This window comes from Scyliorhinus canicula, chromosome 3 (assembly GCF_902713615.1).
Source record: "Scyliorhinus canicula chromosome 3, sScyCan1.1, whole genome shotgun sequence".
NCBI lineage: Eukaryota > Metazoa > Chordata > Chondrichthyes > Carcharhiniformes > Scyliorhinidae > Scyliorhinus > Scyliorhinus canicula.
This window is the reverse complement of record NC_052148.1, coordinates 10,761,544-10,775,337: the sequence shown is the minus strand read 5'-3', so window position 1 is coordinate 10,775,337 and position 13,794 is coordinate 10,761,544.

The following is a 13,794-nucleotide window of genomic DNA, read 5'->3' as shown; positions in this document are numbered from 1 at the left end:
TGGGAGGTGCTGGGACGGTTTGGATTTGGGCGGGGCTTTATTGACTGGGTCAGGTTGCTCTATCAGGCTCCTGTGGCAAGCTGACGGACAAATAGGACAACATTGGACTATTTTAGACTGCACCGGGGGACAAGACAGGGATGCCCCCTCTCCCCACTGTTGTTCGCGCTAGCGATAGAACCGCTGGCAATTGCTCTGAGAGCCTCAAGGGGCTGGAAGGGGCTGGTCCGGGGGTGTGGGTGGGGTGGGGTGGGGGGGGGGGGTGGAGCACAGAGTCTCGCTGTATGCAGACGACCTGTTTCTGTATGTATTGGACCCAATAGAGGGGATAGAAGAAATCATGAGGATTCTAGGGGAATTTGACCAGTTTTCAAGGTATAAGCTAAATATGGGGAAGAGTGAGATGTTTGCGGTCCAGGCGAGGGGACAGGAGAGGCGATTGGGGGAGCTGCCATTTAGATTAGTAGGAGGAAGCTTCAGGTACCGAGGCGTGGGAATGGGACCGGCTGCATAAATTAAATCTGGCCCGACTAGTAGACCAAATGAAGGACGATTTTCGGAGGTGGGATGTGCTTCCGTTGTCACTGGCTGGGAGGGTGCAGACGGTGAAGATGACGGTCCTCCCGAGATTCCTATTTGTATTTCAATGTCTCCACATCTTTATTCCGCAGTCCTTTTTTAACGGGTCAACAAAGTGATCACTGGCTTCGTCTGGGCGGGCAAGACCCCGCGGGTAAGGAAGGTGATGCTTGAACGGAGTCGGGGAGAGGGCGGGCTGGCGCTGCCAAATTTTAGTAACTATTACTGGATGGCGAATATAGCCATGATCAGGAAGTGGGTGGTGGGGGAGGGGTTGGCATGGGAGCGTATGGAGGCGGTTTCATGTAAGGGCACCAGTCTGGGGGCGTTGGTAACTGTGCCTCTGCCATTCCCGCCGGCACGGTACTCTGCCAGTCCCGTGGTGGTGGCCCTGAGTGTCTGGGGGCAGTGGAGGAGACATGTGGGAGCAGGGGGAGCATCGGTCTGGTCCCCAATCTGTAATAATCACTGGTTTGCCCCGGGAAGTATGGGTGGGGGGGTTCCGGCTATGGCGGAGAGCAGGGATTGAGAGGATGAGGGATATGTTTACAGAGGGGAGCTTTCAGAGTATGAGGGCACTGGAGGAGAAATTTGGGTTGGCGAGGGGGAAACAAATTCAGGTACCTGCAGTTGCAGGACTTCCAACGTAAACAGGTGTCAACCTTCCCACTCCTACCACTAAGGGGGATTCAGGACAGGGTAGTTTCCAGAGGGTGGGTAGGAGAAGGGAGCATCTCTGACATTTACAAGAAACTTATGGGGTCAGAGGAGACGCAGACCTAGGAGCTGAAGGGCAAGTGGGAGGAGGAGCTGGGAGGAGAGATAGAGGATGGTCGATGGGCAGACGCGTTGAGTAGAGTCAACGCGTCCGCAACATGTGCCAGGCTCAGCCTGATACAATTCAGGGTCGGGCTCACATGACAGTGGCCTGGATGAACAGATTCTTTGGGGTGGAAGACAGGTGTGCAAAATATGCGGGACGACCAGCGAACCATGTCCACATGTTCTGGGCATGTCCGAAGCTTAAGGGATTTTGGCAGGGGTTTGCAGATGACATGTCCACGGTGTTAAAAACACGGGTGGCATTGAGTCCAGAGGTGGCAATTTTCGGGGTGTCGTAGGACCCGGGAATCCAGGAGGAGAAAGAGGCAGATGTTCTGGCCTTTGCTTCCCTGGTAGCCCGGAGACGGATACTATTAGCTTGGAGGGACTCATTGCCCCCGAAGTCGGAGACCTGGCTATCGGACATGGCTAGCTTTCTCTTTCTGGAGAAAATCAAGTTCGCCTTGAGAGGGCCAATGTTAGTGTTCACCCGGAGGTGGCAACCGTTCGTCGACTTCTTCGCGGAAAGTTAATCGTCAGCAGAAGGCGGGGGGGGGGGGGTTAGTTTAGCTTAGAGTAGGTGGTTAATAAAGGTGGGACCTGTAAGGGAGGGAGATGGCTTCTGCGCTATGTTTATAGTTTCATGTACATTGTTTATTTTGTTGTTGCTATTATGCCAAAAAATACCTCAATAAAATGTTTATTAAAAAAACCGTGTGAACATTATTCTATAATTTGTGTCGGATAATTGTTATATATGTGTTTTGAGATTGTTATAAATGTTTGTGTGAAGATTGTTATATATGTGTGTGTGAAGATTCTCATCCAATGTTATCCAATAAATGTGTGAAAATAATAATGCATTATGCATGTGAATACATTATGTGTTTACATATATACAGTGTGTGCAAGGATTGTTATATATATATGTGTGAAGATTGACTGTGAAGATTGTTGTATATTGTGTGTGAAGATTGTTATATATTGTGTGTGAAGATTGTTATATATTGTGAGTGAAGATTGTTATATATTGTGTGTGAAGATTGTTATATATTGTGTGTGAAGATTGTTATATATTGTGTGTGAAAATTGTTATATATTGTGTGTGAAGATTGTTATATATTGTGTGTGTGTGAAGATTGTTATATATTGTCTGTGGAGATTTATAAATATATTGTGTATGTGACAATTGTTATATATTGGGCTTTTCACAGTAACTTCATTGAAGCCTACTTGTGACAATAAGCGATTATTATTATTATATTGTGTGTGAGGATTATTATATATTGTGTGTGAAGATTGTTCAATGTTGTGTGTGAAGATTGTTATGTATTATGTGTGAAGCTTGATATATATTGTGTGTGTGTGTGGAGATTGTTATATATTGTGTGTGACAATTGTTATATGTTGTGTGTTTCAAAATTGTTAAATATATTGTATGTGAAGATTGTTATCTATATTGTGTGTGTGAGACAGTTGTTACATAATGTGCCTGTGAAGATTGTTATTTATTGTGTGTGAAGATTGTTATATATTGTTATATATTGTATGTGTGAAGATTGTTATATATAGCGTAGGAAGATTGTTATATATTGTGTGTGTGTGAAGATTGTTGTATATTGTTATATATTGTATGTGTGAAGATTGTTATATATAGTGTGGGAAGATTGTTATATATAGTGTGGGAAGATTGTTACATATTTTGTGTGTGTGAAGATTTTTATATATTGTGCGGGAAGATTGTTATATATTGTGCGTGTGTGTGAAGATTGTTTTATATTGTGTATGTGAGGATTCTTATATACTGCGTGGGACGATTGTTATATATTGTGTTGGAAGATTGTAATCTACATTGTGTGTGCGATAGTTGTAATATATTCTGTCCGTGAAAATTATGACATATTTTGTGTGAAGTTTGTTATACATTTGTGTGTGACGATTGTTATATATTGTGTGTATGAGATTGTTATATATTGTCTGTGTGAAGATTGTTATATATTGTGTGTGTAAAGATTGTTATATATTGTGTGAGTGATGATTGTTATATATTATATATTGTGTGTGACAATTGTTGTACATTTGAGTGTGAAGATTGTTTTATATTGAGTGTGCGAAGATTGTTATATATTGTGTGTGTGTGATGATTGTTATATATTCTGTGTGAAGGATGTTCTGTATTGTGTGTGTGAAGATTGTTATATATTGACTGTGAAGACTGTGATAAATTGTGTGTCTGACAATTGTTATATATTGTGTGTGACGATTATTATACATTGTATGTGAAGATTGTTACATATTGTGTGTGTGTGATGATTGTTATATATTGCCTGGGAAAATTGTAATAAATTGTGTGTCTGACAATTGTTATGTATTGTGTGTGGGAAGATTATTTTGTATTGTGTGTTTGACGATTGTTATATATTGTGTGTGTCAAGATTGTTATATATTGTGTGTGTGAAGATTGATATTTCTTGTGTGTATGAAGATTGTTATATATTGTGTCTGTGAAAATTGTTAGATATTTTGTGTGAAGTTTGTTATACATTGTGTGTGATGATTGTTATATATTGTGTGTGATTGTTTTATATTGCATGTGTGACGATTGTTATACATTGTGTGTGATGATTGTTATATATTGTCTGTGAAAATTGTATGTCTGCCAATTGTTATGTATTGTGTCTGGGAAGATTATTATATATTGTGCGTGTGAAGATTGTCATATATTGTGTGTGAAGATTGTGATAAATTGTGTGTCTGACAATTGTTATGTATTGCGCGTGTGACAATTGTTATACATTGTCTGTGAAAATTGTGATAAATTGTGTGTCTGACAATTGTTATGTATTGTGTGTGATGATTGTTATACATTGTTTGTGAAGATTGTTATATATTGTGTGTGTGATGATTGTTATATATTGTCTTTGAAGATTGTTATATATTGTGTGTCTGACAATTGTTACATATTGTGTGTGTGATGATTGTTATATATTGTGTGTGACAATTGTTATACATTTGTGTGTGAAGATTGTTATACATTTGTGTGTGGAGATTGTTATATATTGTGTGTGTGGAGATTGTTATTATATATTCTGTGTGTGAAGATTGTTATATATTGTGTGCCTGACAACTGTTATATATTGTGTGTGTGAAACGATTGTTATATATTGTGTGTGACGATTGTTATACATTTGTGTGTGACGATTGTTATATATTGTTTGTGAAGATTGTTGTACATTTATGTGTGAAGATTGTGATATATTGTGTGTGTGATGATTGTTATACATTGTGTGTGAACATTGTTATATATTGTATGTGAAAAATGAAAATCGCTTATTGTCATGTATGTGTGTATGTATTGTATGTGTAAAGATTGTTATATATTGTGTGTGTGATGATTGTTATATATTGTCTTTGAAGATTGTGATAAATTGTGTGTCTGACAATTGAAATGAAATGAAAATGAAAATCGCTTATTGTCACGAGTAGGCTTCAATGAAGTTACTGTGAAAAGCCCCAAGTCGCCACATTCCGGCGCCTGTTCGGGGAGGCTGGTACGGGAATCGAACTGTGCTGCTGGCCTGCTTTAAAAGCCAATGATTTAGCTTAGTGAGCTAAACCAGCCCCTGGGCATAGGGGGAGAAACACTGAGGAAGTGTTATTGTTATGTATTGTGTGTGTGAAGATTGTTATATATTGTGTGTGACGATTGTTATACATCGTGTGTGTGACGATTGTTATATTTTGTGAGCGTGGAAATTGTTATACATTGTGTGTGTGAGAAGGATGTTTTGTATTGTGTGTGTGAAGATTGTTATATATTGTGTGTGTGAAGATTGTTATATATTGTGTGTGAAGATTGTTATATATTGTGTGTGTGATATTGTTATATATTGTGTGTGTGAAGATTGTTATATATTGCGTGTGTGAAGATTGTTATATATTGTGTGTGTGATATTGTTATATATTGCGTGTGTGAAGATTGTTATATATTGTGTGTGTGAAACAGTTAAATATTAAGGGTCGCATGGTGACTCGGTGGTTAACACTAGGACTGCGGCGCTGAGGACCCGCGTGTGAATCACGGCCCTGGGTCACTGTTGGTGTGAAGTTTGCACATTCTCCCCATGTCTGTGTGGGTTTCCACCCCCACAATCCAAAGATGTGCAGGGTAGATGGATTGGACATGCTAAATTGCCCCTTAACTCGAAAAATAATAATTGGGTATTCTAAATTTAAAAAAAAGAAATTGTTATATATTATGTGTGAAGATAGTTATATATTTTGTGTGTGGAGATCGTTTATAATGTGTGTGTAAAGATTGTTATAAATTTTGTGTGCGAAGTTTGTTATATATTCTGTGTGTGATGATTGTTATATATTGTGCACGTGAAGATTGTTATCTATTGTGTGTGTGAAGATTGTTTTATATATATTGTGTGTGTGACAATTGTTCTATCTTATATGTGTGAAGATTGTTCGATATTGTGTGAGTGAAGATTCTTATTTTTTTGAGCACGTGAAGATTGTTTTATCTTGTGTATGTGAAAATTGTTATATATTGTGTGTGTGATATTGTTATATATTGTGTGAGTGAAAATTGTTATATATTGTGTGTGTGATATCGTTATATATTGTGTGAGTGAAAATTGTTATATATTGTGTGTGTGATATTGTTATATATTGTGTGAGTGAAGATTGTTATATATTGTGTGTGTGATATTGTTATATATTGTGTGTGTGATATTGTTATATATTGTGTGTGTAATATTGTTATATATTGTGTGTGTGATATTGTTATATATTGTGTGTGTGATATTGTTATATATTGTGTGTGTGAAGATTATTATATATTGCATGTGTGAAGATTGTTATACATTGTGTGTGTGAAGATTGTTATATATTGTGTGTGTGATATTGTTATATATTGTGTGAGTGAAGATTGTTATATATTGTGTGTGTGATATTGTTATATATTGTGTGAGTGAAGATTGTTATATATTGTGTGAGTGAAGATTGTTATACATTGTGTGTGTGAAGATTGTTATATATTGTGTGTGAAGATTGTTATATATTGTGTGTGTGAAGATTGTTATACATTGTGTGTGAAGATTATTATATATTGTGTGTGTGAAGATTGTTATACATTGTGTGTGTGAAGATTATTATATATTGTGTGTGTGAAGATTGTTATACATTGTGTGTGTGAAGATTATTATATATTGTGTGTGTGAAGATTGTTATACATTGTGTGTGTGAAGATTGTTATATGTTGTTTAAGTGAAGATTGTTATACATTGTGTGTGTGAAGATTGTTATATATTGTGTGTGTGAAGATTGTTATACATTGTGTGTGTGAAGATTGTTATACATTGTGTGTGTGAAGATTGTTATATATTGTGTGTGTGAAGATTGTTATACATTGTGTGTGTGAAGATTGTTATACATTGTGTGTGTGAAGATTATTATATATTGTGTGTGTGAAGATTGTTATATATTGTGTGTGTGAAGATTGTTATACATTGTGTGTGTGAAGATTATTATATATTGCGTGTGTGAAGATTGTTATACATTGTGTGTGAAGATTGTTATACATTGTGTGTGTGAAGATTGTTATACATTGTGTGTGTGAAGATTGTTATACATTGTGTGTGTGAAGATTATTATATATTGCGTGTGTGAAGATTGTTATACATTGTGTGTGTGAAGATTGTTATATGTTGTTTAAGTGAAGATTGTTATGATGGGCTGCATGGTGGTGCAGTGGTTAGCACTGTTGTCTCACCGCGCCAGGGACCCGGGTTTGATTTCCACCTTGGATTACTTTCTGCGCGGAGTCTGCACATTCTCCCCGTGTCTTCGTCAATTTCCTCCCGGTGCTCCGGTTTCCTCCCACAGACCAAAGATGTGCAGGTTAGGTGGATTGGGCATGATAAACTCCCCCCTAGGGTCAGGTTACAGGGTGGGAAATAGGGCATAGGTAGGGTGGTCATTTAAGGGGTCAGTGAAGACTCGATGGTCCGAATGGCCTCTTTCTGTACTGTAGGGTTTCTATGAGTCTATGATATATAGTGTGTGAAGATATATTGTGTGTGGGAAAATTGTTATGTATTGTGTGTGTGAGGTTTGTTATATATTGTGTGTGAAGATTGTTACATATTGTGTGTGAGGATTGTTATAGTTATGTGTGTATTGTGTATGAGGATGGTTTGGGCAGCACAGTAGCATATGATTAGCACTGTGGCTTCACCGCTCCAGGGTCACAGGTTTGATTCCCGGCTTGGGTCACTGTCTGTGCGGAGTCTGCACGTTCTCCCCGTGTCTGCGTGGGTTTCCTCCGGGTGCTTTCCTCCCACAAGTCCCGAAAGACGTGCTATTAGGTAATTTGAACATTCTGAATTCTCTATCCATGTACCCGAACAGGTGCTGGAATGTGGCGACTAAGGACTTTTCACAGTAACTTTACTGCAGTGTTAATGTAAGCCTACTTGTGACAATAAAGATTATTATTATATATTGTGTGTGAAGATTGTTATATATTGTGTGTGTAAAGATTGTTGTATATCGTGTGTGTGAAGATTGTTATATATTGTGTGTGTAAAGATTGTTGTATATCGTGTGTGTGAAGATTGTTATATATTGTGTGTGTAAAGATTGTTGTATATCGTGTGTGTGAAGATTGTTATATATTGTGTGTGTAAAGATTGTTGTTGTGTATCGTGTGTGTGAAGATTGTTATATATTGTGTGAGTGAAGATGGTTAGATATTGTGTGTGAAGGTTGTTATATATTGTGTGTGAAGATTGTTAGACAGTGTGTGTGTGACTATTTTTATGTAATGTGTTTGTGAAGATTATTATACATGTGTGCCTGAAAGTTGGAATATATATGTGGGTGTGATGATTGCCATAGGTGATTTTGTGAAAGTTGTTGTACAATGTGGCCCACCCATCGCAGCTGGTGGAGTGTGACCAGTGCCTCGATACTGGGGATATTGACCTGGGAGAGGACGCTCACGTTGGTATTCCTACCTTGCCAGTGGATTTTCAGGGCTCTGTGGAGGCAGCATTGGTGATATTTCTCCAAGAATTTGAGGTCTCTGCTGTCTGCACCTTCTCCCCGTGTCTGCGTGGGTTTCCTCCCACAGTCCAAAGATGTGCAGTTTAGGTGGATTGGCCAAGCTAAATTGCCCTTAGTGTCCAAAAAAAAGGTTAGGTGGGGTTACGGGGATAGGCTAGAGGTGTAGGGATAGGGTGGAGGTATGGGCTCTTTCCAAGGGCTGGTGCAGCCTCGATGGGCCGAATGGCCTCCTTCCGCACTCTAAATTCTGTGACACGCGGCAATAAACTCAGTCCAGTGTGTTCTGCACGTAACTTGTGGGTGGGCCTAATAATAATAATAACCTTTACAGTCACAAGTAGGCTTACAATAACACTGCAATGAAGTAACACTGCAGTGAAGTTACTGTAATGCCTGCACCACATGGGCTGCAGTGGGTTCAAGAAGGCAGCTCACCACCACCTACTGAAGGGCAATTAGGGATGGGCAATACATGCTGGGGTAGCCAGCGACGCCCACATCCCGTGAAAGAATACAGAGTGATGAATGCGTGCTATGTGAGCTGTTTATCTGACACCCGTTGTGTACTGTTGTGGCTAAGGGTCCTTCAGGCCACAATTACTGATTATCTCTTGGAGCCTGTGTGCGTGCTTTGAATTTAACAGGGGATAAATTCGGAAAAAAATAAAAAAGCAACTCTGACAAAAGAAGGGAGCGAGACGATGCGCTAAACAATGCTCGACTGGCTGAAGGCAACACGCCCTTGTCCCAGTCTTTTCCTTCAGGTAACGAAAGATCATTAAACTAGGATTATTGCCCCAGCACTGTTGTAGTTCAGGTGTGTTTCCAGGTGATGGTCTCTACCTGTCTGAACCCTTCAAAACTTGTCAGAGAGAAAAGAAAACAGCCCAGTCAATAACTGGCAAATGGGGAGAGTCTGAGAACATCGCAGAGAGGGTCAATTAAACGTTTAACCAGCTGGAAAAGAGGTAATTAATTCTTATTTCAATATTTAATGATTAATCTGCAATAAATCAGATCTATCTTGGGCCCTGCTTGCATCCTGTGCTCCCTCCCACTGCCCCACTCCAGTTCATGGATCCCTCTTTACTCAGGACCAGCCCCGTGGCCTCGGTCTGGGCCCGAGGCTGGGCTGGGCTGAGTGGTGGGGTTTAAAGTCGATTTTCCACTCCACTGAACCGCGGAGCTGAACGTGGTCAATCTCTGATCTCCTGTCGGTTCCACGATGTGGAGCGAAGGCGTTGTGTGGGCGGAGCAGAAGCTCTTCAAAGTTGAAAGGGAGGTGCAGCTGGGTGTTAATCTGTAACAATGTCTGGGATGCATGCACCGTGTGTCTCTGAGCGTCTTACTGCAGCCTTTCCCGAAATGTTACGGAGGTCTGCTTCACGCACGAGCCCAGTTGCACTGAAATGCCTCTTACCTGCTGCCTCCCCTTCATCATTGTTAGTGCTGAGTCAAGGCTCAGGTAGACAGATTTTTAATCAGTAATGGAATCAAGGGTTTAAGCAGGAAAGCGGAGTTGAGGATTATCATTTCAAATCAGTCAGGACGGAGCAGATGCGATGGACCGCATTGCCTCCCTCTGCTCTTACCTCTTATGGCCTTATGGTCTAGTGTTGGTTCATAGAACATAGACACACAGTGCAGAAGGAGGCCATTGGGCCCATCGAGTCTGCACCGACGAACTTAAGCCCTCACTTCCCCCCAATCCCCATAACCCAATAACCTCTCCTAACCTTTTTTGGTCACTAAGGGCAATTTATCATGGCCAATCCACCTAACCTGCACGTCTTTGGACTAGTTCAGTTGGCAGTACTGTCTTAGTCACCAAGGAGAGAGGTCCAACCCCCACTCTACTAACTTCATCAAAAATCTAGGCTGACAGTCCAGTGCACCACCGAGGGAGTGCTGCACTGTTGGCAGCGATGTCTTTTGGACGAAGTGGAGGCCGGGTCTGCTGTCTAAATGGACATGTAAGATCCCACAGTACTACATTAAAGAAGAGGAGGGGTCCTCTCCCTCAAAGAACAGATCAAAGAACAAAGAACAAAGAAAAGTACAGCACGGGAACAGCCCCTTCGGCCCTCCAAACCCGTGCCGACCATGATGCCCTAACTGGTTTAGCACAGGGCTAAATAGCTGGCTTTCAAAGCAGGCCAGCCGCGTGGGTTCAATTCCCGTACCAGCCTCCCCGAACAGGTGCCGGAATGTGGCGACTAGGGGCTTTTCACAGTAACTTCATTTGAAGTCTACTTGTGACAATAAGCCATTTCATTTCGTTTCATTTATAAGATAAATCTTCTGCCCTTACTTGGTCCATGTCCCTCCATTTCCTCCCTATTCGTGTACCTATCAGGATGCTTCTTAAATGTTGCTAATGTGCCTGCCTCCACCGCATCCTCTGGCAGCGAGTTCCAGGCACCCGCCACTCTCTGTGTGAAAAGCATACCCCGCAGGCCTCCCTTAAACTTTCCCCCCCTCACCTTGAACCTGTGCCCCCTGTAATTGGCACTTCCACCCTTGGAAAAAGCCTCTGACTATCCGCCCTGTCTTTGCCTCTCATAATTTTGTAGACCTCTATCAGATCTCCCCTCGGCCTCCATTTGTTCAGTGAAAGCTTGACATGATCAAATGGTTCATTCTGAGTGCTCGCTATAGGCTGTTTAGCACAGGGCTAAATCGCTGGCTTTGAAAGCAGACCAAGCAGGCCAGCAGCACGGTTCGATTCCCGTGACAGCCTCCCCGAACAGGCGCCGGAATGTGGCGACTAGGGGCTTTTCACAGTAACTTCATTTGAAGCCTACTCGTGACAACAAGTGATTTTCATTTAATTTTCCTTCATTTAATTTCATTTATATTCAAAATGGCTGCTGTGTTTCCTACATTACAAAGTGACCACACTTCAGAAATATTTCATTGGCTGTGAAATGCTTTGGGGTATCCCTGAGATCCTAACAGCACTGTACAAATGTGAGTCTTTCTTTCCCCTATTTAAAAGTTTATAGCATGGTATCTCTACAATAATCCCCATTCCCATGCTTTGAGGTGACACTGTCAGTCATGATCACTGCTGGGATCACCGAGTGGCATGGTGGCACAGTGCTTAGCACTGTTGCTTCACAGCTCCTGTGTCCCAGGTTTGATTCCCGGCTTGGGTCACTGTCTGTGCGGAGTCTGCACGATCTCCCCGTGTCTGCGTGGGTTTCCTCCGGGTGCTCCGGTTTCCTCCCACAGGTCCCGAAAGACGTGCTGTTAGGTGAATTGGACATTCTGAATTCTCCCTCTGTGTACACGAACAGGCGCCGGCATGTGGCGACTAGGGGCTTTTCACAGAAACTTCATTGCAGTGTTGATGTAAGCTTACTTGTGACAATAGTAAAGATTACTTTATTATTATCTCTCTCCCTTTCTCCTCTTTCCAGCTCTAACTCTTCAATTCTCACTCTCTTTCTCTTTCCCACGTTCTCTCCATCTAAAAGTTTTATCAGGGGCTGGTTTAGCACAGGGCTAAATTGCTGGCTTTGAAAGCAGACCTAGGCAGGCCAGCAGCACGGTTCAATTCCCGTAACAGCCTCCCCGAACAGGCGCCGGAATGTGGCGACTAGGGGCTTTTCACAGTAACCTCATTTGAAGCCTACTCGTGACAATAAGCGATTTTCATTTTATTTAACTCTTCCCATTTCTTTTTTTAATGGTTTCCTTTCATCATTTCAAGTTTTCTCTCTTTTTTTAATGCTCTGTGTTTTTGCCACACGTGGTTTCACCTCCCGGCATTCTCAGAGTCGCCCTTCACTCCGCCGGATCCTGTTGTCTGGATTCTGTCTGGAATCATATGGGGGTCTGTTTTGGGGGGTGGGGTGGTATCTGTTGCTGTTTCCAGCTCCGTCTCGCTGACCTGCCACCCTCTGCTGAACCCTCCTTCACTCCGGCGAGAAATGCGGTTAATGAAAAGCATTTATTCTTTGCCAACATGCTCCCTCACTCTCCTCGCTTCAGCCTGCGTGCAACACACTCCCTTAATCAGCTCCTCAAACATTCACTTTTAACATCTCAATCTGCGGGTGGGAAGATTTGTGTTTTTTTTGAAGGGACGGGGGCGGAATGAAATCATGTCAATTAAGGACAATAGTTGTGAATTAATATTTATTCACAACGGCCAATCGTTAAGCAGAATAAATAGCTTGACACCAGTGTGAAATCGGAGCCCTTGGCAATGATTAACTGGTCCATTATTTTTGTTGTTGAAGGGATTGTTTTAATTTCTTCAGCCGCTTCTGTTGAGAAGGTGGAGGGCAGGGTGAGGAAGGGTAGATAGTGGGGTGGGGGTTTTTTGGTGGCTTTGCAGAGTGAGCACACAGGGTTCCAGACCCCGACCCACACACTCACACACACACACACTGTCCCCCTTGGGGAGTCCCAACATGTTCTGCTTTCCAATTCAGCTCGCCAATACTCCCGGGGACGTTTTCAAACTCACTTCGGTAGTCTGAGCCGCAACACGGCCTTCCATCCGAATAGCGCCTCTTATCCCACCTGGAAATCCATCACCAATTTAACATGACTTTTACCGTCCCAACAAACACTGAAATACCACAATAACTGCACAGTAAGAAACCTTACCACACCAGGTTAAAGTCCAACAGGTTTATTTGGTAGCTCCTTCATCAACAGAGGCCGGCATTTATGTGGCGCCGTTGTTGTAGTAAGTCTTGTCTCAAGTCCCTCGCACAGCATTTGTCTGAAAGGGACATGAGGAAGTGTCCGGACAGATGACCGTAATTCCAGAACGTGGGACCCAGGCCCCTGAAGAATTCATCAGTATTAAATTGAAACAGGCCACATCCACTCAAAACGCACAAATGTGCCCAGTGTAAAAACCCAGCCCTTGGAGTCTGGATGAGCCATTAGCTCCCTCCTCTCTCTCTCTCCACAGATGCTGTCTGACCTGCTGAGGTGGTCCAGCATTTTCTGTTTCAGATTCCAGCATCCGCAGTGATTCGCTTTTATCGCAGTGGTTAAAATCCCATCTGGTTCGGGAATGTCCTTTAAGGAAGGAAGGAAATCTGTCCTTATCTGGTCTGACTTGCACCCGACTCCTCATTACCCGCAGCGATGAGCAGTCACTACTAGTGACTCCTGCATCCCTGGGCAGCACAGTAGCATAGTGGTTAGCACTGTGGCTTCACCGCTCCAGGGTCACAGGTTTGATTCCCGGCTTGGGTCACTGTCTGTGCGGAGTCTGCACGTTCTCCCCGTGTCTGCGTGGGTTTCCTCCGGGTGCTCCGGTTTCCTCCCACAGTCCAAAGACGTGCAGGT